The sequence below is a fragment of the Petaurus breviceps genome, unplaced genomic scaffold, assembly GCF_028583685.1.
Source record: "Petaurus breviceps papuanus isolate PSGF00001 unplaced genomic scaffold, PetGlider_PUasm1.0 90730, whole genome shotgun sequence".
NCBI classification, from domain to species: Eukaryota; Metazoa; Chordata; class Mammalia; order Diprotodontia; family Petauridae; genus Petaurus; species Petaurus breviceps.
Window position 1 is genome coordinate 12,799,052 of NW_027187324.1, and position 26,752 is coordinate 12,825,803.

The following is a 26,752-nucleotide window of genomic DNA, read 5'->3' on the forward strand; positions in this document are numbered from 1 at the left end:
TTTAGAAAAGCAGATCAAATAACCTGTGCTAGCAGGCCATCCTGGGTGTTCTAGCTAATGCACCATCTTTCTCTGAAAAGAGCAGAGTGGCCGAGGTTGCAGCCCCAACCTCTTCTTTTCCCTTCTGGAAGGAATTAGTCTCCCTTGGAGAAGGTAATGGGGAGAAGATTCTAGACATGTCTACTCTGTCTTCCTTTGAACTCACAAAATGCTACCTCTCTGCTACATGTGGAAGACAGCCCTCACTATATATACACATCAAAAATAGTTATTTTGTATCAATCTATGAGTATGAAAATATGCTTAATTTCCCCTTGCTCTGAAATTTCCTAACCCCTTTTCTCTCAGGCAGAAATATTCTATACTCCCCGATCTCCTAGACCAACATTTATGAGTTCCCTCATATTTCAGGGCTCAAATTCTCTCAGGGCCATATCAATGTTCCAGTAAAATGTAAGCAGGGAAGTCAGAGAGTGATTTTCATTTTCTCTTTAACCCAATAACTAGCACAGAGCCTTGCTCTCCAGGACTGGCACTGATTTCCATGCTCTATTCTAGGATGAGCTTCCATGAATGTACTTGCCACACTGTGACAGGGTGGATTCTTCAATAAGGAGTCAATGGGTCCAGAAGGTGACAGAAGGGGAAGGGCTTGAGCCCAATTTCAATTATTCTCTACATAAGCACAACCTCATAAAGGAAGATGAGGAGGTTAAGAAATGGTTTTCTGAAAAAGCTTATTTAAATTCATTTTCCACTTGAATTAAGCAGGGAATGTAGGTCAAAGAAAGCAGTTTGTCTTTCCTTATGGTAAAATTAATGTTGTCAACCCCATAGTGATTATTTCTTTTTCCTTAAATATTTGCAGACTTAAAACCAAGCCCATTATGGCACCATGGCCCACATCTATCTATACTCTGTCCTTATTCTGTTTATTAATTAAGCAACTTTCATCTTATTTAAGTGGCCTTTCTTGTACCATGAATTCCTCTGGCTTTTCTATAGTGAACCTTTCCCTGACCAGTTTTCTCTAGCCTCAATCCTCCAAATTGCTTGTAGACTGGAACTATACAAGTGTAGACGGAATTCCAAACCATCCTCTCTCTAGACCATAGATTATGCATAGAGTAGTATGTATTTCCTTCTCACTCTAGCAAGTGTTTTAAGAAGCAAGCCCGAGTAATTTGAATACTGTTGTTATATGTTGGATCATAGAAAGTATGAAGGGGAAAGAGGGAGACTAAGGTATGGGGTAAGCAGAAGAAGTGAATATAGTGTAACAAGATAAAAAAATCAGGGGAGCACTCCCTGTCTGAAAAAGTAAACCCCAAATACCATCAATTGCGCTGCACTCAAAACAATGCTACACTTGCCTGAAACTATAGCAGCTCTCCTGGGGAAAGTTGCCTACTAGTAAGTATTCCTGATTTTGATGGATTCTGACGTTGGCCCTATATTTCTCTCTTCTATTCTAAATATAATTATGGGTTGGTGTTTTTTTGCCTTGTGAATCTGTGTACTTGTAAAAATGGGTTGAAGGAGGGTGTCAAATAATCATTTTTACATTTAATATGAATGAAAGTCATAACAAGAATAAGAATATTTATATAGTACTTTTAGGTTTTCAAAATGCTACATGTATATGTGTGGATGTATGTGTGAATACACACACACACTTCAAATGAGCCAGAGAAATGCTAAATCCTCTAAGGAATGTGCCTAGGCCTTTCCATCAGAAGGAAACCTCTGATACAAGAGTTATTCCTTTCTAAAATGCTCTTGCCTTTCCTAAATACAGAACTAGGTCTACAAGTCAGGTACATTGGATTCTAGTCCCAGCTCTACCCTTTATTAACATGCAACCTCAGAGAAGTAGTTTGATTTCTATGGGTTTCAGTTTTTTGAAAAACAAGGGGAGTACACTACTTTAGATGATCTGTAGGGTATTTAGATCTACTGTACTATGAAATGAATTATTTCAAATGAATCCCTGAACATGAGACCCCATCCATCTTGTGTTTAATCAAAAATATCCACTATCATTTATTTAAGAGAAACGCAAGTATTTTCAGCCTCAGATACTAGCTGTGTGACCTTGGCCAAGTCACTTTAACCTTTTTTCCCTTGATTTCCTCAACTATAAAATTGGGACAATAACAGCACCTACCTCACAGGGTTGTTTTGTGAATCAAAGAAGATATATTTGTAAAGCACTTGGAGCATACTGACAACTGATAAGTGCTACATATAAAGGCCTATTCCTTCCCCCCTTTCCAAAATGATGTATATATTTGTACCTTTATATATAAACTCATTTCAAAATATTATATTGAAATAGTTATACCATATATTGAATAAAACTATTCAAAATATAATATATGGAACAATGAAATGATTCCCTCTTTTAACTTTGACAATTTCCCTTATAATAAAATTGGTATTTTTTACTACATGATGTCACATAAGTGGTAAGACTTCATTAATTTTTAAGAATAGAAGTACCTGGTGTCTATGTGATTGATCGAATGGACATTTGATGGAATAGGATTGCTAGACACTATTAACACAAGAACAGATATAATAAAAGAGCCATCTTTAGTCCTGTAGCCTTGTTTAGTTTGAGCAAGGACGCTGGGCTCTGAATGCTGATTTCCTCTACTTGTCCCAAGTTGATTCAGGAGACATTCTGGCGGGCCGTTAGGGCCCATCTACTTTATGAGCTAGTGAGAACATAACTTTCAGGTAAGGGAAGTTTAACCAAGTACCTGTCACTAAGAGTCCTAAGTGATCTGACTAATCCTTTGCTTGTGCCTGATAAGAAATCAGGAAGAAAGCCAGCTGCCATCTTAGCCCTTGGACTAGAAGGACATAATTCCTTAAGGAAAAATGGCCAACCCTAAATAGATTCGTGGTTGCTAGTTTTTCCCAATTCTAAATGCTGAGCTCCAATATATGGACAGTTGAGACAGGTCCACCTCATTCTGTAACGAGAAACAATAACATTACTTCTAGGTGAATCTCTGTTAAAAAAAAATCAAAAGCCAACTATTGAGCTGTAAATATCAGAGATAATCCTAAACTGGAGGGAATTTCTAGTTTGGGACCTCCTTGCTATAGATAGTTCTTTTAGAATAGAAGAGTTAGAAGCACCAGCAAGATGTGGAGAGAAATTTCAAGTCTTTCTCTACTACTATTTAGGGTAGGCAGAAGGAATTGAGTATATCTCCTGGGTTTAAAGAGGATATTAACACGTAACAAGAGACATGCTACCTAACCAGGGTAGTGCCACTTACACAAAAGATTCTTTACACAAGGACTAGAACATTGGATATAATTATCAAAATTATCTATTGTGTCACCTCTTTGGACTTGTGGTCACTAGAACTTTTTTGTTGCCAAAATTATGCTATTTTTTCATTTTCCTTTTTTTAATGAAATTTTCTTCTGATATTTTATAGCCACTGTATTCAGAATGGAGAAATCAAGGAAGAATGACTCTTAGTTGTTAGTTATTTTATTGGGAGATATTTTGGAAGGTAGGTGGGGGAAATACCAGGTGACTCAAAAATGAAAATCATTTTCTTCCCAGAAATAGTCCAATCTAAAAACGTGCCATTTTATTTTTTGCTTATAAAAACTTGTCCTTGACTGTACTGAAAGGTCATTTTAGTCTCTCATTATTTTATATAGCCTTCTAAAAAATCAATAGTCTCATAAAGAAGCCCCAAAGCAGTAGATAGGAGAAAGCTTGTCAGCTATTCCATGTATAATATAATTAGCAATGCAACCTATATAACTTCCAACTTGATTCATTACCTGGCATTGGTTCAGTTATGCCAGCAACTGGCATCACTGTTGAGCTGCATTTGGAAAGCCTCCATGAGGGCAGATCCTAATTATAGAGTCAGCCCAATAGTGGCTATTCACAGTCCATTAATAACAACTTTCTCCATCTATCAAGAAATGCTAGGATAATTTTCAAGACAAGAGACTAATGAGGACTGTCCTCTGTTTGCTTGTTAGGAGTTTGTAGAGAAATGAAAACAATAGGTATCCTCTGAAATGTTGAAAGGAAAACTTTAATTTTCAATCCTCATTTAAATAAAATTTCATGTATGCCCACTCATGTCCTTAGTTCTGTACACATTAAGTGGGCTAGAAGGAAATTCAAGGGCATATACAGTGTGTTCTTTTATTTCTAAGCAATATTATACCTAGATAAATTATGCTAGACAGATGGTTCTCTTTTATAGGCAAAAGATATGCACACACCCATAGTCTTAAAGTCCTTCAGAGAGTCTCCCTTATGATTTTATTCCAATGTCTTATAGCCTATTTAACCATTGAAACTCACCTAGTATGGAGGCTTCAAAGCTTCAGTTATATGTGGCCAGTCAACTCATACCACTACTTCCCAAAATCAACTGAAAAGTATTTATCACATACCTGTTATGTACTTAGGCACTTTGCTAGATGTTGGGGGGCACAAGTACAGAGAATTAAACACTACCTACTGGAAATGGTGATGCCATTATATTCCTTGTTGAAAGAAGTGCCCAGATTGTCTACCCTGATCTGTTTTAGTGAATTGATTTTGGCTTTGATCTCAGACTTCCTGAAGTGGAAACTCCCATTTCTCAGTTGACTTGACCTAGTTCCCTCTTTATTCACTTCTTTTATTTACCTGCTCTTTCCACACTCTCCTTTATGTCTTCAAATCTTTCATTGGACTGACATGTATGAGCTGGATTTTGAATTCCAGACACCATTCTAACCTGAAATCTTTCCCTCTAGACTGAATTCTTGACCTTCTTATGTGTCATGGACTTTTTTGGCAGTCTGCTGAAGCCTATAGATTCCTTCTAAAAGCAATAGTTTACATAAAATTATATATATATATATATATATATATATATATACATGTAGATAGATAGATATAGATATATATAGATATACACACAAAAATATGTTTATGTATATATACACAATTACAAAGAAAAGCCTTTAAAATGAATTCTCAAAATATTTTTAAAAGTTTATTGATAGCATGTAAAGATCTCCTACTGACTGCACTAAGTTACCCCAGGCATCATACCTCCTAACTGCTCATTTTAGGCACTAACTCCATTTTGGACTCAGTCTGATCTCATGGCTGCACTGTTGTGACTGCTTGTAGCACTATCCCCCTTGTACCACAGTTTTCTATGTCATAGAAGCCAGTGCTAAAGATGGACCCAGCTAGAAATGTTTTCCTTATATTTAACAAGGTCCTATTTCTTCAAATTGAACCCAATTCCACTTCATGAATACTAACTGTTCCATTTTGTATCATCTCCTCAAAACTAACCTAAAGGCAGTTGCAAAGGAAGCTGGGGAACTGGGGAGCTTAATATAGATTTACTGGACTTTCTATTGCCTTAAGGATTTTCACTGAATTATTGAAAGATGCCATTCAGTAGACTCAATTGAGTTCCTATTAAGTAAACTCATTTGAAAATGGAAATTGTTACCATGTCATTGCTGCTTCATGGCTTCTTTTTGGTAAAATGGCTTCAAGCAAAGTCATTGTCAAAGATGGTATAAGAAAGAGTGCTGTAGTTGAATTCTATGTAAATAGAAGCTAGTTAAGGAAAGATCCATTACCTTTTTGGTATGGATTCTCCTTCCACTGACACAGATCAATAGATTGCAACACCTATACATCTTATTAGACAATCATTATGAGTTACTTTAGTAAAAAAAATCATCACCTGGCAGCCAACTTTCTGGTGATAATCTATCCAATCCAATATTTATTAAGCACTAAGTGCCAAGCACTGTGGTTCAGGACTGGGGACATAATTAATAAAAAGAAAGACAGTTCCTGCCCTGAAGAAAATTACAATCTAATGGGGGAAGACAACAAATGGAAGGATGCAGGTAAAGGGAGAGAATGGGGACACCAATGATACCATCTTCTGTGGATTTGAAATCAGGCAGAAGAGCAGATACAAAGTGGAATAAGCTGAAAGTATTGTTTCTGCCCTCTATAAAGAAAGCCACTGGGAGGAGTTTGGTACTCTGCCTCCAATTAGAGGGAAGAGAAAGCTAAAGAGGTAGTGTTAGCAGCATGATGATGAAGTTAGAAGGGGTGAAGTTACCCTGGCAAGGGCATCTTGTTCCTTGGAGCTGAAACTACGCAAAGTAACATTTGGTTATACCAGCCATCAGATGTAAAGAAAAAATTACTCTCTGAGCTGGGACTAAATGCCTTTCCAACATAATAGGACTTGTCAGGGCTGGCAGATTCCTCATGAAAACAGGTTCATCTCCATACCAAGTTAAAGGATCAGAATTGGACTTCAGTGGAGGAGATATATTTGAAACAGGAGATAGATCAGGTGTTACTATTCTCATTCTCTAGGAAACAGATATAAATTGTTCCTTTTCCTCAAACTTAAGGACAAGGAACAGAATTTTCATTCTCAATCTGGAAGTAGGATGTTGTATTTCCTAGCTTTTCCCAGGAGACTGTCTGAGAAGTGACAAGCCAAATACAAGTGGACATGGCATGATGATAAAGTTGTCAACAAGCTGGCTTTTGACCATTCCTGTCATATTGGAAATGAAACTATTGTTTGTCTATGTGAGATGTAAACCAACTGTGCAAGGGGCTGGTTAATAATTTTTTAATTGTTACTTGCAATCCACAGAAGAATATTAAAACAATTACAAATATTTGTTAATGGATCATGGAAGATGGAAAATGTTTATTTTTCATAGCATTTTGACAAAAAGTTTATTGCTGAGACTAGAAAAAGACTAAAAATTCCATTTTGCAATGTCCTTGGGCCATAGTCTATTAAAACTTCAATTAACAAGTTGAACTTGATGATTTGTAGTTCTGACACTTAAGTTAACTAACAAAAATCTTTTTTCCTTTCAGATGTGATTATTGAAGTGAATAATGTTGACAATGACATCCTGATGTATACCAATTTAAAAAAAAACAAATCCTTCTTAAATTGTTTTATACATCTACAGAAAATATTTCCATTTTCTTGAGCAAGGAAAATTAGATTTTGTCCAAAGGGGCAGCTAAGATGCATTCCATAAATGCTTATGTTGGATATTAAAGACTTGGTAGTAAATTTTTGTAATGAATGTTTTTGTATGGAAGAAGGTGACAAGCAGCTAAATTCTATTTTGACTTCATTAATCAAGTCTATCGCTGGGGCCAGAGGACAGTTCTAAACATTACCAAGTTCTTCTGTTCCTTTAAAGATATTTCTTTCTCTCTCTAAATTTTATTTTCAAATTCTGAAGGTGTACTCCAAGTACTTTTCACCTATAAAACATTCTGAAAGTGCTAAGAAGTATATTGAAGGGCAAGACACTTGTATATACCTCAAAGTCTCTATTTCTAAATCTATTAGGCGTCGTGGGAAAATTTGCCTATCTACAGATAAATATGGATCTTCTGTGATGGGCCAGGTGGGCTCTGACCTAGTTTAAACAAGCATTTAGGACCATTAACTCTAATTTAAGCTAAAGAGAATAAATAAACCCTTACACAAGTGGAAATCAGTCATCAAAGTCATCAAGTCCTTAAGAGAAAGGTTCATTTGGGTGGTTATTAAGATTATGCCAAGTCAAAAACCACGGGATATTTGAATCACAATAAATCTTCTTTCCAAATATTGACACTTTGGTTTCAATTAGCCTCAGATAATTTTCACATTTGGGCAATATTCTTGTTCATCACTACTTTTATAATGTATATGTTCTATATTATTGTGTATGTTAATATGTTATAAATCATGTATGCATTTATGTATACACATATTTATATATAGGCATGTATATATGCATTAGGGTATATGTATATATGCATACGTTTATATGTGTGTATGTATGGTCCAAACACATTTCCATTTTTTCTAGGGAGCTTCCAGTGAGCAAAAACCGTCTGCCAAAGCAGATCTACTGTCAACTCTCCTGCAACTTAGAGTCTTGCAGAACTGCCTATTGCCCACAAAATAGAATGCATCAGGGTCAGGTAGTAAAATCTGTGATAAAATCCTAAAGTAAGGAGCCACCTTACTTTAATGAAAAGTTGGTTGACTGTGGAGTTGTATCCCCACCCACATTGTCTCTCTCCTCCTCTGTCTCTGTCCCTCTGCCTGTATGTCTCTATGTTTCTGTCTCCTCTCTGTTTGTTATTTGGGAGATGTGGGAAGCCAATCAGTAAAAATAATATGTTTGAAGATGGAGATGCTGTGATGATAGATACAAAGAAGTACATTAACTGAACAGAGGATGTTCAGTTTGAAAAATAAATGAAAGCATGCAGTAGTCAAAAGGGAACGTCTTGGAGGGGTGAATGGGTAGAATAAATTATAATCCAAAGGAATTTCTGTTAGGTTAGCTATGCATTCTTATTAGAGGTGGGTAATTTGAAAAAAAAAACATACTCATATAAGAGATTTCAAGTAATTATAGAGGTTTTTTATTAGAAAGCACAAATAGATCTATACTGATGTCTGTATCATAATATATATGAATATGTATGGAAGGAGAGGATGGTGCCATTTTAGATTTCAGATGGTTAGATTTGTATGAAGGGCAAGAAACACAGAAATCCCTCATCAAAAGATGTTTAGAGGACCTGAGGGAAAGCAAACTCTCAGGGAGAAAAGTAAGTATTGAAGGCAAAAATGGACAAAGTATCTTGTTTTCTAGCAGTTACTTTATGTATGGCCATTATGCAGAACTTTGATGCTGACAGCTGGGAAAACCTGATAACTAGAATTTTCTTGCAATTATGGAACTACTCTATATAACTCATTTATGTCGAGTCTGAAAGAAATGTGAGTTGTAGTTTTTCTCTCTCAAGTAGAAGTTAAACACTCCATACAAGAAGACTTCTTTAAGTCCAGAAAGAGAGGAGAATCTAGGAAGCTTACTAGAGAAGAAATTGACAAGATGGGGAGTGGAAGAACCAAAGGAGAACAAAGAAACAGAACTAAGAATGCCATGGATTCTCAAAGACAACCAAGCTTAGTTCATTTGAGTGTAGCTGAATGGAGGGTTGCTCAGAACTGAGACTACTTTCAGCTAAGCTGTATTGAAAAGCTGCACTGTTAGGAAATGTTTGGAAGAAGAACATTGCTTGTGGGGACTGATTAGAGGAAAGACAATACTAGGGAGTCGAATGGAGTAAAAATCAACTTCTGATGATAGACACAACTGACTGAGGAAAGATAAGGTTTGTCTTACCCTTCCTTTACTGTCACAGTTTGAGAAGAGGCATGCCTCAGATTATCTACCATGTCCTTTACTGTTGCCTGATATGTGGGAGGGGAACTTCTTTGCTGAAAGATCTTTATAATACATCAGAGCACAGCCAAGAGGACTGGGAAAACTTTGCAGATTGTATGCTTAGAAGAAATGGTTTTGCTAAGAACGACTCACTCTCTGAGAACCCAACTAAGAAGTAGAGTAGCCAGCAGAGAAGTGGACCCACTCAAGGTTGTGGTGGTACAAACTATTCTTTAGTCTAAACAGAGGATATCAGTGGTGTAATTCAGAGCTGTTACTTGCCCCTAGCATATATGTTTACCTATTCCTATTCATCAGTGTTAGGTCTCTAGAAATGCATACCTAATCCCATGCAAAGATACCAATTAATTGGTGGGAGATACCAGGTAATGGGTAGAAAATTGTTATGAATTTTCTTGCTTTGCATTGTGTTAGTAAATATTTCATGATTAAGAGTTAATGATGAGGGGCGGCCAGGTAGCACAGCAAGTAAGAGCACCAGCTCCAGTGTCAGGATTGACCTGGAGATCGAATCCTGGGCTCAGACACTTAGCACCCACCCAGAAACACCTGGCCGTGTAACCTTGAGCAAGTTACTTAACCCCAATTGCTTAGGGGTGGCCAGGTGGCTCAGCGAGTAAGAGCACCGGCTCCAGTGTTGGGACAACCTGGAGATCGAATCCCGGGCTCAGACACTCAGCACCACACCCAGAAATAACTGGCCTTGTAACCTTGAGCAAGTTACTTAACCCTGATTGCTTTAAAAAAAAAAAAAAAAAAAAAAAAAGAAAGTATATGGTGAGGCCTCATGAGTTAAAGGTGGAAAAAGCAGTTTATTCCCCACAAGGGTTACCCTTAGCCACCTCCTTTGTGGAATCACAGAAACAGAGGATTCCTTAACTCATTGCTATTGTACCACTGTCCAAAGGCAAAAGACTTCATTTCCTCACTGATTAAATTTTAGGCAATTCAAATCATTGACTGAGAAGTTAGAGGTAAAAGATAATACCCTGAAAGCAGGCTTTCTAGAGTTCAAAGGCACAAAATAACCTATTTTGCCCATTCTCTTTACCCACAGAAGCCTAGTAAACTAGTAAATTAGTGCTTTGACATGAAGTTGTACTTATACACCCCCTGAAGAAGGTATGCCACAGAGACTAATAAAAAAACCACTTCTCAGGGAGTCACCTTACCTTAATGAAGGATTGGTTGACTGTGGAGTTGTATTCATAATATGCCTCCAAATTAAAGTAAACCAAGGACCAAGTAAATAAGCCAAGTAAGTAAATATGCCTCTTTATTTCTGTACTGAAGACAGTTCAGCATTGTGCTATAAGACTACAGACTTCACTGATGACAAAGGCCTCAATCACCTTACTCACCTCTTTAAGGGCCAAGCATTTTCCCTGATCTCTGAAGTTATCAGAGCCTTTTGCTTCCCTAATTCAGGGTGATATTTCCATGCAGGAAAACAAGAAATTTTGGATAAATTTGACAGAGGGATAAAATTACCGGAAGAGGTTTAGGGAGTTTTTGAGGCTTCAAACTGTGAATTTCTAACTAGGGTCTGGCAAAAAAGGATAAAATGACTACTATGACTTCAGTTAAAAGGAGCCAGCAGGGGCGGCCAGGTAGAGCACCAGCTCCAGTGTCGGGATGACCTGGGGATCAAATCCAGGCTCAGACACATAGCACCCACCCAGAAACACCTGGCCGTGTAACCTTGAGCAAGTTACTTAACCACTATTGCTTTAAAAAAAAAAGAGCCAGCTACCCTGCATGTTAAATGAAGGAGATATTTTGATGATTATATTGTCATCTGCTTGAATTGAGTGAATAATCTGCAGTATTTCTGCTTAAAGAATGTGTCTGTATGTACCTAGAGATTTTTTATTACTATATAGTAAAATTATTTTATACTCAAATGGTTGATTAAATATATACTGGATGTAATACCTTCTACAGAAGATGGCTGCCTAACAGAAGAGGTCAAACTCCAAGACATTATTAATAAATAATAAATTCTTAATTGTTTAAGGGGGAATCTAAAAAAAAATTAATAATCAGCTGTGAACTCCAGAGTTTTTCTGAGAGTCTAGAATATTTTGGGGGAAATTCTGGATGGTTTTGTAAGTTCCCCTGTTACCAGGTAGGCATGCCATCTAACAATGAAGTGTTCACATGTGCTATAAAGATAGATCAGGAATCTGTACCAATCGGGCACACAAAAGAATGAAGGGAAAGGATCACTCTTTATGCCTCTTTTCATTGATACCACTGTCAACCTGAGTAACAGCTTTATACCTATGTTGTTATTTGTCATATTTTAATGTCTCTCTTAACTCACTTGAATAAGAGGGAAAGAAGGGTTTTATATTTTTTTTTAAAGTCAGAAGAGCAGTAATGATTCTAGTTCCATTGAACATGATGCCCCTATAACAGTATATCAGAAGATATGTTTCCCACTGTTGATGCCTTCCCCAAACTTGAGCTTTTTTTCCAAATGCTTACATTGAAGCCCCTTTGCTCATGTTCCTACTCTCTCCTTTGGTACAACTATCCCCCTCACAGAGCTCTTCCCATCTCTCCCCAAAGCCCTATACTTTCCCCTTCTCAGGCTTCAGTGAGACTCAAGGAATCAGAAAGGTTTAAAGTGACTTGAAATCCAATTTAATATTGGTTCAAATTCAGCTACATTGTAGGCAAATAGGCTTCTATGGACTAGCCTGGGAACCTAGACATAATTTATAGCGTTGTTTTTATGGGAAAATGTGTTCTGGCTTTGAAAAGGCCAACTCACTAATTTTTGCAACTCGTTTTGTTCATAAATTGAGAATAACCTTAAGTTGTTCTCCAGGCTAAGTTCCAAATATTACATCCATTAAATTAATTTTTATCACTATTGGCCCAGGCATTGCCTAGGCCATACTTGCTTTATTAGCCAACCAAAGTATGTGCACACTAGACATATTATGTGTCTTTGGTTCATTACAGAGAGTCATACGATGTTAAAACTGGAAAGAACCACAGATTTTGTCACACCCAACCATTTCACTTTAGAGACCAAATTGAAGGCCAGAGACCTGGTTGTACAGTAAGTTAGAGATAAGAGTATTCATGTAGCTTAACTCCCAAGATTCTATTTTCCCTCTCTTGTATGGCAGACTGTTCGATTGTAATAAATAACCCACTGAATCAAATATTATCATCGGTCATAAAGTATAAAGAAGCCTTCATTCAGATCTCAAAAAAATATCTCCACACATAATTGAGAACAACTATCCATAGAAACCTGTATATCCTACTATGATACCTAATGCTGCGCACATCAACTCATAGGCAGCAAAACTGGTGGCCTTTGTTGATCTTCACAGTGCATCATCACCTCACAAAACCCAGCACATCAGAGGGGAGACTTTGAAGGGCTGCAGTCCAATACTGTAGCTTTGAGCAAATGAGACATTTACCTACATCCCAGTCAGATCTTGTCACAAATGATAAACTAGAAGCCTACAGACGTCTGAAGAGCAAAAGTCTTGAGCTTCGGTCTGGGATAAATTTTAAATGACCATTAAGGGACTCAGACCTTCAAACCTACTAGATTTAAGAAAAGTGGGCAAACACTATATTGTCATTCATTATATGTGATGATCTCCTGAAATATAGAAAGCTATAAAATTCCACGTACTCAAAGAAACTTGAAAATTGAGAAAGGAGCAAAACACGTAACAGAGTTTTTTAATGATTTTTTTTCTTCACAGATGTTTATTCCTACTACAGAACAACATGAATGTGCTTGTCTTCTTTTGACTTGTGATTTTGTTTGCTTTAGTTAATTACACATACTTCTCCATTTATAAGATAATGCTAGGATATCTTCATAGATTTCCAGTTATCAATGGCATTTGTACCATGTGGAGAGGTTTATCTAAAATTGTTTTAATTTTTTCAGGTTATTTAGTCTTCCCTAATTTATAACCTATGATATTGGTACCCCTAACATCAAATAAGCAAACTTCTCTTCAAAAATATGTTTGAAAATGCCTTTCTGGGGGTAGCTAGGTGGCACAAGTGAGTAAAGCACTGGCTCTGGAGTCAGGAGGATCCAAGTTCCGTTCTGACCTCAGACACTTAACACCCACACAAAAAAAAACAAGCCGTGTAACATTGGGCAAGTTACTTAACCCCAGTTGCCCTCCAAAAAGCAAAAAAAAATGCATTTCTGATGTTTTGTTCCATTAGTAAAATTAGAATGAAAGCAAAATATCCAAACTGACCATTTCAACCTCATTTGGCCATATTGGCTACTGAAATTATTATGACTTACCTATAAGCACAATATTTACTTTTTCACAACCAAAGTGCTAAAATATAAAAAAAACCTCTACCAATTGTTACTATAAAAATATTTTCTCAATAGTTTACACCACGTTACACATTTAAATAAACATTAGTCAGCCTGACACAGGAGACATTTCTCATTTTTTAAGAATGAGAACTGAGACACGAAGAGAATTATCACAGATCAACTTATACTCTGAAATTGGATCTTAAAGTCATAGCTCATAGAGTGTCACTCTCTAAAAAAAATAAGTAATTAACTATCTCCACATTTCTCTTTGGGGACAAGAGGCTGGTTCCAAAAAGATATAGGTAGGGCAGTACCAAAAGTAGCTTCCCTAACCCCAGGACCTGAAGAAATGCCACCAGACTAGGTGGCTAAAGAAAGAGGACTTTTCCCAAACAATATGTCATGTGATCACAATTTTAGAACTGGAAAGGCCATAAGATGTCATATAGACTGTTTCCCTAATTCTTTATAAGGTAACATAAATAACTTTATATGAGATAACAGTCAACGATGGGAATTGAACCCAGGTTCAGTAACTCCTTATCCAGCACTCTTTCCATCATGACCTATGACTTCAGCATGCTGGTCTTAGACTGGTCCTAAATGGTGATTAGCTTCAAGTTCACACAAAAGCAGAGATGAGAACAAAATTAGAAAATGTAGCAAGCATCCTTTCCTCTAGAAGTTGACAGAGAGTTGTGTTTCTTCACACAGCCCAGATAAATGAGGCTACTCTCTGCCATCCCTGAGTCAGTAGGGAACTTTGAACAAGCTTTATTTGCATGCTGTAGAAAACCTGACCTATTTTTTAAAGGTAATGGCATTTTTAAATGCCCTTCAAAGTCATTGTGCTGACTCCTTGCTTCTCTTTTATCCATGATTTTAATGGTGCAGAAAGCATGAAAAAGATGAAAATTCTAAGATTATCCAGTTCCTGTGAATATTTAGAGCTTTATATAGCTAGTCACCTCTCAGTCATCTCTTGTAAGGATAATTAGGGATCAGTCCAAATGGTAGAGACTCCCTTTAAATTGCTTTTTAAATAATAATTTAGTATAAATTGTAATATCTGCCTCTTCACTCTCAATTTAAGAAAATTCCATTTCACCTATAATGTTTCTATATTTTTGATAGCTGTTAGAGGAATAAAGTTTACTCCTTTCAAAAAGTGGGCATTTATAGCAAATTCCAAAATATATACATAAACATTCTCTTAGAATTTTTTTTAAAGATCATGTCAATGTAAAGCTACTTTCTCACATAACATCTGGTATCTTTGAGAACAATGCAAAAAGAAAACAGATATATAAGTGCAATCATGAATGTTCTTTTTTACTCTAGAATTGCATAGTAGAATGAGAATTTGCCTCAGAATTCGGAAGTTGTGTTCAAAACCTGCCTGTAACACAATTTGGCTGTGTGACCTTGGGCAAGTCACTTGCCCTGTAGGCAATTTGATGAGACTATAAATTGCAGAGAAGTCACCTAATTGCATTGGTAGATGGGGTTTCCTCACTCAGGGAGTTTCCCATATCATTGAAATCAGAGGTTCTATCCTTATCCTTTATTCCTCAAATTCTATGCTTGTCTTCCTAAACCTAGTGTTTCATATATAGTGGGTACTCAATAATTTCCCATTGAATGAGTGAAAAATTAGCCTGTAGGTAAGTGCAAGTATTTTCCCACCTAAATTTATGTGTTTCTTTGGAGTTTCTCATGTTGCCATTCTCCTTAGTCATTTTGTTATAGGTCTCTGGCTTTTCCCCCTTGCTTACTTGGGGAAGAAGCTTATTTAGGAGTACTTCCCTTAACTCTTTCTCTTACCAATAGCTTTTTCAATGAAACCTAACTGTTGATACTAAGGGGAGTGTTTAGTTAATCCTCAGCTCTTTCTTTCACCAGCAAGTCAATTTAACATTCAAATTGGAGAGTTCCCTGGATGCATTCACAGGTGGCACCATAGTGCTTAGAGTACTGGACTTGGAGTCAGGTAGACCTAAATTTAAATCAAGCCTCAGATACTTACTAGCTGTGTGATCCTGGGCAAGTCATTTAACCTCTGTTTGCCTCAGTCCTGCTTATATAATAGAGATAGTAATAGTATCTACCCCCCAATTTTTCTGAGGATGAATTGAGATAATATTTGTAAAGCATTTCATGCAGTACCTGGCATATAGCAGGAACAGTATAAATGCTAGTTGCTGTTGCTGTTGTTAGGATCTTTCTTGTCTCAGTTATTTCCATTGGATTCATCAGTTTTATTCTTGAGACTATGCCATTCTTCCTGGGCTAACTTCTATTGAACAACCTTTGGCTATTAAATCCTACCTTTCCTTTCTCTGAATTCTTTGACATCTGTTCTCTCAGAATCTAATGCATGTGTCAGACAATGCATGTCTTTCTCCATGCCTTATCTAACACAAATGTCAAGAGAAACCAACCAAGGCAGAAATCTTACAAGTGAACTCAGAAGGAGGGCCAACAATAAATGAAATATCAATCTGGTAACTAAGGGAGAGTTTGTCAATGCATGGTGAGATTTCATGGATGTGGGGAGAAAGGGAGGGAAGGAAGGGAGGGAAAGAAGGAAGGGAAAAGGGAAGAAAGGAAGGAGAGAAGGAGGATGGAAGGGAGGGAGGGAGGGAGGGAGGGAGGAAGGGAGGAAGAGTTGTTGGGGGAGGGAAAGGAAGCATTTAAGTGCTTATTATGTTCCAGGTACTATGATAAGTGCTGGAAATAGTAATACAAACAAAAAGAAAGATAATCCTTGCCCTCAGTCATATAACATTTAATGGAAGAAGACAATATGGTGGTTGAAATAGGAGGCTGGAGGATGAAGGTATCCAGCAAAGTCAGGAATGGGGAGAAGAAGAGAACAAAAGCAGACTGTCCTGGGTCCCTTCACAAAATGGAGACTCCAGAAAGAACTCACCAATGAGAAAAGAGGGATGGCCCTTGCTGGAGATTTTATATTGGGGAGGGAAGAAGCTAGTCCCAGAGGATGAAATATTCATATTCCCTTAAATTTATATTGAAATGACCAAAAGCTTCTAGGTTTATTGGAATTTTGAGTAATAAAACAAGATTATTTCCACATGAATTTTGAGATACAATAGCAATTATGGTCCCAGGTTGCAGGAGCTGGGAATTAAATATGAAGTTGAAAATTAAACACTGATGAAGTCCATCTTCTCGAGAGTGAATTGGAAATTGAAATGAAATGGCTTGAACTCTGCCAGGAAAAGGAAATATCATGCATGCAGTATTTGTCTTCTTGTTTCTTATGTAACAAGAGTTTCATAATTGACTGGTATTTTGGGATTTTTAATACATACGGGAAAGCATTCTGTTCTCAGCCCTGAGGAGATATTAGAGATTATCATGATCTGGTCTTTGAGGACAAATACAAAGCTGAATTATTTCCTAGAACAGAGGTGTCAAACACTCACCCAAACCAATCCCTGCACTCTCCTCGGTGAAGCCCAACCAGATGAAAATGTAATTGAGAAAGAGTTAAGAAAATAAATAAAGTGGGCAGCCAGGTAGCACAGTGAGTAAGAGCACTGGCCCCAGAGTTGGACTCAGACTCTTAGCATCCACACAGAAACACCTAGCTGTGTAACCTTGAGCAAGTTACTTAACTCCAATTGCTTTAAAAAAAAAAAGAGGAAAAAATAAAAATAAATAAAAGTACAATAGAATATAGATAATGTTAATATGTGGTTTCTAAGTGAATGTGCAGTCCACAGAAATTCCCATTTCCATTTGGAATTGACACCATTAACTTTAAATTATTTCAGTCACCTTTACCTATCCTCCTCAGCTACATCTGTATTTAGCCATTCACTCCTCTTTCACTTAGATTTTCTATACATTCCTATGCATGCTTTTCTTCTGATGAAATGGGAATGTGAACGTGAATGATTTGGACATTTAAGGTTGGCAGGAATATTTTGTGGAGTTAATGCTATGTAAATGTAACAACTGAAGAAACAAAATTGTTTCCTCCTCTTCCTCATGAAAAATAAAAATAGCACATAAGTTGGTACTTTATTATCAACATCAATAATAAGGGTTTATTGTCTGCTTATCCACCGTGGAATACAAAGGTTACAGTAAATTGGGGTATATTCACATGATGTATAGAATTTTTTATAACCAGATCAACAAAATATTTTTCAATGGGCATGACAGAAAAATGTGTCCTTGAGTCAGTCACTTAAATTCACAAGTTTTCCTCTTTAAAAAGATGTTAGACTAGATAATCTCAGAACTGCTTCTAGTTTTAATGATTCTGGGTAGGGGGAGAGCTAGGTGGAACAATGACAAAATGCCAGATTTGGAGTAAGAATCATCTTCCTGAGTTCAAATCTGGCCTCAGACTCTTACCAGATGTGTCACTCTGAGCAAGTCACTTAACCCCATTTTGCCTCAGTTTCCTCATCTGTAAAATGACCTGTAGAAGTAAATGGCAAACCATGTCAGTATTTTTGCCAAGTAAATCCCAAATGTGGTCGCAAAGAATCAGATATGATTGAAACAACTGAACAACATCCACAACATGATTTTGTGAAGATAGCTTCATTATCGAAAATTCTTATGATTCAGAGGTCACAGACCTGTGTAGCAGCAAGCACCCCAAGGGTCCCCAGGGTTTGCTGCCAACACAGGTTCTTAGATCTGTTTTGATAAAGGAAAGCAACTCAAAATGGGTTAACAAGCTTACTTTAATCAGTCAAACATATATCGTTTGCCTAGTTCAGGGGAAAAAGGTCAGCACCCTGAACTTCAGAATATACAGACAGAGAAACAGATCAAGTAGACAGATTTCCAAACTGTCCAACCATTACATCCATACCAAATCAACATCTGGGTTTTTCAAAGTCAAGGGGGGGCTCTGTAGCAGCAACGGCTTCCCAGAGTCTCATCTGATCAAATCACAGAACACTTCTCAAAGTGAGCCCCAAAACAAAGCTACACATCAGGGCTTATATAGCCGCCTCCTGGCTCAGAGAATGTAACAACCTTTTGGACCCACTGACCAATCAAAAAGTATCTACTGAAAAATAAGCCTCCCACCCTAGGCTCCAGGTGCACTTTAGCCTAGGGGCAGGGAAGATCTTAAAAATTTTCATTCCCATTACAACCTGTAAGGGACCTAAGAATATGTACAAGAGTCCAGCTCCCTCATGTAATAATTGAAGAAAATAAGATCCAAGGAATTTAAGTAATTTGCCTAAGGCAATACAGTAAATGGCAAAGGCAGTCATCAAACTCAGATCCTTTTGTTCAAAATCCAGAAATCTTTCCTTTATTTTTAGTGGTGTTTATTAGAGAAATGTTAAGACTATAGGGGATATAAGAAATTACTTAATCTCACCTTCACTGTCCTTACATATTACGCTCATGGCTTGCCCAAATTTACCTCACTGTTTAGGGGTTGAACCTGGACTTAAACCTGTAGACATAGAATGAAATTTTTATTGTACAAGTACTTTTCAAAACATGTCCTAAGAAATATGTTTTTTTTAAACAAGGTTGAATTCTCAGGTTTTAAAGTTATTATTGAAAATTAATTCAAAGCACCTGAGCCAGTCATTTAACTCACAAGAGTTGAAAAACCTGTGATTTTTATAATAGTAAATTATTTTTGTCAGAAAAAAGTCTCAAATCCCCAAATCACCACAATGTATTGTCAGAAAAGATTTTCACATTGAGATAAATAGTCATGGACCAGTGCAGATTCCTATAAGATTTTCATGGCATCTGAGTGCTGAAAAATAAATTAAGGATCTGAGTGTCAAAGACTGCCCAGGTGTAACTTTGGCTATCATAAAAGAAGTACAAATGGCACGTTTTGACAACACTGTATGTTATTTCTATGTCAAGCATGCACTTTTTCCTCTTTGCTTAATTATCTTAATTCTACCTTCCTACTCTTTTATTTGTATTTAGGGATAAGATTTTAAAATGCACAAAATGACAAATATAAAACATGTTATGCTACATACCCCAAACCAGAATTTGTTTATAAAATGTTGAGGTATAAAGATGTGTCTGTTCCCTACTTATAGTGATGTATAATTTTTTTTTCTTTTGCAATTAAAGGATGCAACCTCATTAGATAAACACAGATTAGATACCCCTTTAAATAGCTAAGCCCTGTAGAGTTGGAGCACTGAAGTGTACTTTGTGGGAAATGCTCATGAAGGAGGGAAGAAGAGGATTTCTCATCCCTACCCCCATCTACCATGCCATCTAGCAGAGACTTACCCAGAGGGAGATAACTCTTCCAACAGTTCACTGCTTGTGAACGTTCAAAGCACCATTGCTGGAACAGATACACATGAGCTTCCGAGAGACATCAATATAGAGAGGTATTTGGGGGAAAGTGTACCCTGAGTTTATGGAAGAAGTGTTTTGTAAAAGCTGTTTTTCTTATGCCTTGTTTAAGAGCTTATTGCCTCTTTTGGTGAATTTTGAATGGAAACACACTGGTGGAGACCCCTGAGCTATAGTGTTATGAGAGCAGACCCACAGAGATACTCCTAAAACTCAAGGTAGTCTTCTCCCTGGGGACTTAACCTGTTCCTGTAAATGCAATTGGCAATATGTTCCAGAAGAGATGCTGCATTACAATTACACTATTACATAATCTCAGTAGGAAGGAATCTCAAAGACTCTTAACGCTACCCTCTGTCTGATCCCAAATCACTTCAAACTGTACCTAACCTCCTTAAAGAAGGTTCCCTTTCAAATTACCAAGTGCTTCTGGCTGATTTTTTGTGCAGTTGCTGTGTGAAAGATATCAGTCAACAAAGTGCAGCATATCCAGTGAAGGCTGAGCAGTATAGTAAGAAGACAGGAGAACAAAATACATGAGGATCATTACAAGGATGTAAGGATTTTTAATACAGAGCAGAGATTTATAAAGGGCATGAAAATCACCTTCAAGCATATGAAGGACAGTCACATAGAAGAGGGAGTAGACTTATCCTACTTGATTCCATGGGGCAGAACCCCTAAAGGAAAAGTATCAGTAATGCCATACCCAAAATCCAGTGTTGCTATCAAAGGAAAAATACTGCGAGCATCCAGAAAGAAATAGATCAAGTGCCAGGGAATAGCAGTCAGGATAGCAGGAGCACTGGCAAGCAGGACAATTTTAAAAGTAATATGCAGATTTTTTTAAAAGTCTCATTTAATGTAGGTTCAGTTTCATTTAAAATATTCTTGTGCTTTGCTCTGTGTGTGTGTACAATGCTCTTCTTTTAGTGTTTAAGCTAATACTTTTTTATGGAAAAAAAAACACTAATGGCTATGCTAATATAAAGATAATCATCTAGGAATGAGGTCCTGGAGATAACAGAGGAACTTCAGTGTGAAGAGTGATGGATCTGGGGGGATAGGGCTTTGATTTAAATACTGCCCCTAAAATATATTACCTGTGTGATCTTGTTCAAATGTTCTACCCTCTCTTGGTCTTGGTTCCTAACTTGTAAAATGAAGGATTTGGTCTATGAGAGACCATCTCAGATCCCTTCCACTAACTCAGTTTTTTCAATTGTAAAATGGTTATAATAACAGCACCTACCTTGAAGGGTTGTTGTGAGGATCAAAAGAGATAATACTTTAAAGCATTTAGTGCAGCACTTGGCTCATAATAGGTACTATGTCAATGGTTATTCCCTTCCTCTTTCCTTCTAGCTGCAGAGCTGTGATCCTATATAGGCCCCTGAGTTGGTGAACGACGCAGAATCCAATAATTAACCGATTGAGATGGGAGACTCAGCCCAGGTGAATGGAATATGGCATCCTATTTACCCAAGACAAAGTCAGAGAAATAAGGAAACAGCAGTTATAAGTCATTTACAATCAGATGGCTACAGGGGGAGTTACATAAATCTGAAGCTGATGTGGTATAATTGGGGACCCATCAGATTAATAAAAAAGCCTATCCAGAAAGACTTACCATCTAACCTGATAGTTGAGGTCCCCCAGATCTTATCACATGCCCTACCTCTATCCCTTGTACAACTTTCCAACTTTTCATGTTTTCTATAATTGTAAGACTCTTAGCCATTACCACTTGCTTTGTCATGGCCTGTGTAGATTTTCTTAGTTAATCATTTACCCTATGGCTGATGTCCTCCAGGTTGCATGTGAACTACTTCAGATCCGGAAATGACTAATTTTGTCTATTTGTGTCCCCAGAGCTTAGAACAGTATTTAATAATTTTTCATTCATTCTATTTCCTCAGGCTTTAACTCAGGTTGGGGCCACTGAAGGAAATAACAGCCTTGGCGGAGGGGGTGGGGGAAGGGATAATTTGCCACATTTTTTTCAGTATGTTAAAACTGTGACAAGCTAAACTTTTCAAAGATGTATTGAGAATTTATACCCTACCTACTTCCAAGGAGGATTTGAGGCAGTGTGCCAAAAAAAAAAAAAATCCACCATGCGGATTGCATGCTTGTGACTTTCTTAAATTGCATAAAGTTCTTACTGGGAGCTTTTGTCACACAGTAGTAAAAATAGCTGTGCCCATTACACAAGCACAATGCACTGAACCCAAGGGGCAGCCTGGTGGAAGAAGGTTGCTACAGTGAGAGCAAAGGGAAGGCTGAACATCCTTGGGGCTTTTTATTTGAAGGAAAAATTTCTCCTTTAATCTCTGAGAGAAATAAGGATGGAAAACCCAGCTGGGGGAAACTTACTATGTGAAGGGGTGGGAGGAACTCCTCAGCTTCATAAAAGAAATAGAAACAATCACATGATTTTGTTCCACATATGAGAGACTGTATAATAGCAGGTGTTCTCTTGGCACTCAATAGCTATTAAACAACTTTTGTACCCTGTAGGTTCTATGTTAAGACTGCACATTTTACAAGTTAAAAACATTAGTGGGAACCGTAATCATTCCCAAACTAAATCATGACAGAGAGAGTTGTAAATTCCAATCATTTGTAATACTTGCTTTTTAACTCAATAATAGAACCATGTATCTGCTTTTGTGCATGTCTGAGGAAGGAGCTTAGCAGTAAAATGCCTCCCGTACCAGACAAAATCCCCAAGATTGTTTTTTCAGACTTGATTGAAGCTAAGTTATTTCTTTAAGATTGTATCCCTGTTTAGAGCAAACTAACTACAAAGATACTTCTAGTTTTCACTATTTCTAAGGCATGACTAAGTCTTAGACCAGAATAATCCTCCCCTTTACATGGTATGCATTGACTCTGCTTCTGCAAAATAAGATATTTGGCACTTATATTATTTTTTCATTTTATTAAAGTTAACTTGCAAGAGTTCTTGAGAACCCAAGTTGACTTGAGAGAGGGAAAGAAGGAGCAAAGATAATACATTATTTGGTTTAGTTATTTTAACCTATTTTAATTAAAAACTACTAGAGTTCTTTTCATGGCATAGAGATGATGCTCAATTCTTTTTTTTTTTTTGCCTTTTGGAGGGCAATTGGGGTTAAGTTGCCCAAGGCTACACGGCTATTGTGTATGTGTGGGGGGAGGGGGGTGTGGGTGTGAGTGTGTGTGTTAAGTGTCTGAGGCTGGAACCGAACTCGGGTCCTCCTGACTCCAGGGCCGGCGTTTTTACTCACAGGGTGGTGCTCAATTCTTAAGGACGAAAGAAGTGAAACATAAGGTCCTGCAGGTCCCACCAGACTGGAAAGGCTTTGAGTAGGAGCCTGGTGATTGCCTGTGTCCCCGTTATCCAAGGATAGCCTATATAAGCCTGAAGAGGCTCCCCATTTGAAAGGACGTGATTTTTTTTCTCCCATAGCAGCTCCCAAATACCTAACTACTGAGGAACAGAGAGGCTGCCATCTGAACTGCCATGTTAACTAATTTAGGAATTAGGGCATGACGTTGTATGCAGGATTCCTTATGAAATATGGTTCAAATATATACCACAATTTTTTAGATGGAAGAGTACAAAAGATCAGTAAAGCAAAGACCCTGAAATAATTATTTTCTTTGAATATTTCACTGAAATTAACATCAATGTCAGTGGCAGTTATGTAGTACTGGGAAGCATAGTGATCTAGCACCCAGAAGAATTGGGTTCAAGTTTTGGTTCTGACTTGTTATGTGATCCTGGCCAGATCAAATGATCGCTCTAAGTCACAGTAAAATGGGAATGACATTTACAGTATTAGCCTTGGTGAGCAGCTGTAAAGAAACATGCTATTTAAAAAGAAAATAGCATGAATGCTTTTATGATTGTCTAAGTTTATTAACCCAAATTAGGATAAGAGATAAAATGATTCCTATCTTGAAAATATATGAACACTAGTTATGAAAGATTTGGAATGTGATATAATCTTTTCTGTGGAAATTAAGACAAGGTCTCAAACTAAAGCAGAAATTATTAGCATTATATGTAGGACACACATCTTGGCTATTAGTATGATGAAACTCTGATGTTCTTTGAAAAAAAAAAGTTATGACATTTCCACACCTGCCAGACTTCAAGAAAATATAGACATCTCTAAGCTGTTGAGATACTTACCTTCCTGAAGGCAAGCAATCAGGCACCAGATGATCTCTCGTTTTCCCTTCCATCTCTATCCTCTATTCCTAGAGAAAAGAAATGATGTTAAGTGGGAGCACTAGTAATGCTCCTGTAAAACTACTATAAAAAAGGGTGGGGATTCTGTAAATATTTCTTCCTAACCCACATTTATGTAGCTTGAGGCTCAAAGTTCATCTGCATGGGGCCGATCATTGGTGAAGATCAATGACTCTCTGCACCTGAGAGATTTTGAGAAATCTTGGTTTTCTGTCCTCTACATTCAAGAAAAAAAAGGCACTCAATTCTAGATCCTTTTCAGCAAGAGATCTTTGAAAGGAAAGAAAGACTCTGGGAAGGAGCCAAAACATAAAGAAGTCAATACTTCAGTTAAGTCAGCTTCCCAGAGTCTCTCTCCCTTCAGGGATCTTTCCCTAAGGAGAATCAAGGACTATATACTTTCTTTCTCAAAGCTGTATGGCAGAGGAACATATCTCTTCTCCGTAACTCTCCCTTTACAAAAATTGTAGAGCACTGAATAATCAGTCTCCACCAATAAGGAAAGTTTCATGCAAATTATCTTGAACCTTGGATTACACTTAGAAAAATAAACTTGAGAAATAAAAAAAGGGAAAACCCCTTCTCTTCTTTTTGCTGCATTAATAGAAGTTTAGACATACAGTTCTTCCTACAAAAAGCTCTCCCCCTTCTCCCTACCTCAGCATCTTGAAATGCTCATCTTCTTCCCTCAATATCTTTATGGAATATGTGTGTATACATTATGTATATAATGCATACATATATGTATAATATACATTCATATGTATATAATTAAATGCATACATATATATGGAGTCAACTGAAAAAAAGCATAAAGTTAGAGGGAAAAATACATATTAGTATAAACACACACTATTTTCCCCTTTATTCTCCTTTCCTACTGAAAAGACCCTAGTCATCATCTCATCACCTCTGACCTGAATTACTACTAATACAGTCTCCTAGCTAGCACTTCTGCTTTCACTTTCTGCACTCCAATCCATTCTGTATAGAGCTCCAAGTTGAATTTTCCTAAGCAATTTACCTCTGTAAGGTATTGTTTGACTGACTGTTAGTTGTGTATAGCCTGTAATGTGGATTGTTAAACAGTATCTGTCTGAATTCAGAAAAAAATCTGGCTGAGAGCTTGAACAAAGATATTCATTTAAAAATAAGTTGGAGTACACCTGTCAAAACAAACCCAGAAATTATATAAAGTTATTAAAAAAAACCAAACCTCTTTATACAAATAAACTTAGATTTAAATAAGTGGAAAATATTAATTGTTCATGGGTAGGCAGGGCCAATATAATAAAATGATAATTTTACCCAAACTAATTTACATATTCAATGCCATTCCAATTAAATTACCATTTTTTTACTAAATTAAAAAAATAATAACAAAATTCATTTGGAAAACAAAACATCAAGAATACAGAAAATAATGGGGAAAATGTAAAGGAAGGAGGCTTAACAGTACCAGTTCCTAAACTATATTAAAAAACAATAATTATTAAAACTATCTGGTAGTGGCTAAAAAAGCAAAAAGGTAAATCAATGGAATAGAGTAGACATACAATTTACAGCAGCAAATAAACATAATAACATTGTATTCAGCAAGTATAAAAGTAAGATTTGGGGATAAAAAATGCATTATTTTGTAAAAATTACTGGGAAAAATGGAAAGCCAGATGTCAGAAACTGGGAATAGACCAATATTTTACACTATTTACCAAGATAAAGTCAAAATGGATACATGAACTATATACAGAGATTTTTCAAGAAAATTAGAAGAACATGGAACATAGAACTTATTAGATTTGTAAATAGGTGAACAATTTATGAGCAAACAGGAGATAGAGAGCAAAGTTAGGTGTAAAACAGATTATTTTGATTACATATGTCCTTAATTTGGGCATTTATAATAGTCAAAATGATGTATTTGCTCAAAGTCATTTTTTAAAATAATATTGCTGTTATTGTATACAATACATATGAAGAAAGACACCATCTGAGTCCAGAGAAAGAACTGATGGAAGTATGCATAGAATAATTTTACATACATACATACACACACACACACCTATTTGAGTCAAATGGTGGCCATCTCTAGGGTGGGAGGGGGGAGAAAAAAAGAAATTTATATGATAATTTTGTTGTATATTTGAAAGGAATAGAAAGTTGTATATAGTAGATTTAGAGTTTCATATGCACTCATCTTTTTTATTGTATTGTATTATGGAAATGTTTGTTTTATTTCATAAAAGTTAAAAAAATAAAACAGTTTATTTTTCTTTTCCACTGAATAATAAAATAATTAATTTTGCTAATTTAGATAGGGGTTTCTTAACCCTTTTTTAATGTCATGATGGATTAATAATCTGATGAAGCATTCTCAAAATAAAGTTTTTAAATGTATAAAATGAAATATATAGGATTACAAAGGAAAGCAATTATATTGAAATACAATTATAAAATATTTTAAAATAAGTTTTTGGAACCCAAGTTAAGAACTCCCTGTTAGACCAACTTCCATT

At 36.6% G+C, this 26,752-nt stretch overlaps 1 long non-coding RNA gene across 1 annotated transcript in view; it reads left to right on the plus strand.

Annotated features, from left to right (window-relative positions):
• LOC138145138 (uncharacterized) overlaps positions 1–22,902 on the plus strand; it is a 24,314-nt gene extending 1,412 nt beyond the window's left edge. Inside the window, exons 2-3 of the long non-coding RNA XR_011164120.1 lie at positions 7,924–8,038; positions 21,359–22,902. This is a non-coding gene — a long non-coding RNA (uncharacterized lncRNA). The remainder of the gene's footprint in view (positions 1–7,923; positions 8,039–21,358) is intronic.
• Positions 22,903–26,752: the final 3,850 nt, after the last annotated feature.